The sequence below is a fragment of the Alosa alosa genome, chromosome 1, assembly GCF_017589495.1.
Source record: "Alosa alosa isolate M-15738 ecotype Scorff River chromosome 1, AALO_Geno_1.1, whole genome shotgun sequence".
Lineage (NCBI taxonomy): Eukaryota > Metazoa > Chordata > Actinopteri > Clupeiformes > Clupeidae > Alosa > Alosa alosa.
Genome location: NC_063189.1, coordinates 9,067,735 through 9,068,923, shown reverse-complemented (window position 1 = coordinate 9,068,923; position 1,189 = coordinate 9,067,735). Strand labels below are relative to the sequence as shown.

Genomic DNA, 1,189 nt, shown 5'->3' with positions numbered 1-1,189 from the left:
CCTGTGCACTGGGAGCTGGAAAGAGGCCTTGTGAAAAGCAGCTCCTGTGGACTTAAGTCTCATGCACAGGGAAAGGTGGGGAGCTGACCCCTGCCCTGCTTAAAGCACTTCAAATGGGACGCTGCTCATGCTACCACTATCCTACTCCCTAGTAATTGTAAAAACAAATTGCACCTTACTCACCTGAGTCCAGGTGTAGATGTTTTAGGGCTAATATTGATGAGGTGTTCTGTTTTCCTCGCAAATGCAGGAAAATGGTACACCAGGTTTGACCTGTCAGTCTAGAGGTATGTTCAGGTATAGAAACTGTGAGGGTCATTTGTGAAGACTGGCGACTGTTGGTAGCTGCTGCTCTTGTCACTAATCAGCTGCCAATGTGACAATCACTGATGCCACAGACATTTCATTCATCAAGTTGTATGAAGCAGCTATCAGTTTCCATTGTAGGTGTACAATGTAGAAAAGGACAATCACTTTGGGCTTTTAGTCAGTAGTTTACCAGTCATGCCTTTAACCAGATTTAACCATAAAGCATAATGTCCGGTTTGCTGTATAAAGACACTGAACCATAAAACATTTTTTTTGTTTTTTTCTATTTATTTATTTTTAAACCTATTTTGCCAGAGGTGATTTTTCCAGATAACCTATTCTTCCATGGCTTTGTAATATTTTCATGATGGTCATTCACTGTATTAAATCTGGGCACCTAAAAGGTACCCAACATGCAGTCTGATAAGTTTTGTTCTTTTAAACAAAGACGTTACCCTGGAAAACCAGAGTTCTCGCGAGAGCACAATGGAATTGTCTCTGCAAGACACTCTGGTGATGAGCAATGATGCACGTTACTTTTTACCCTTGAACATTCCGGGGAACCAGCTAAACTGATGAAGACAGCTGCAACGTTGGAGGACAGTACACATTATTCGTCGAGTGTTATCCGACAAGGCCAAAGTCCGAAATCATTCAGAGTAAACGTGGGTCTAGTGTTATCCATTTCGTGCAGTGAGATTTTTAAATGCATGCTTGTTGTCAGCCCCGAAGTTGGGCCATTACATTGTTCGTGGCCAGACCCTTAATCTTTCTAGATTACCAGGGTCTGGATTTTCCAGGCTACAAAGACGTAGGAGTATGTCAGAAGTCTTTTTTGCCAAAGGAGCCCCATTGTGACTGAGGTGATACTTGCATGCAT

General features: G+C 42.5%; 1 protein-coding gene across 4 annotated transcripts in view; it reads left to right on the top strand.

Moving 5' to 3' along the window:
* Positions 1-733, top strand: part of LOC125299232 (SUN domain-containing ossification factor-like) — a 20,158-nt gene extending 19,425 nt beyond the window's left edge. For all 4 annotated transcript variants that reach the window (XM_048250448.1, XM_048250440.1, XM_048250432.1 and 1 more), the window contains one exon: positions 1-733. This exon is cut by the window's left edge. The gene's annotated coding sequence lies outside the window, so the exon portion shown is untranslated.
* Positions 734-1,189: the final 456 nt, after the last annotated feature.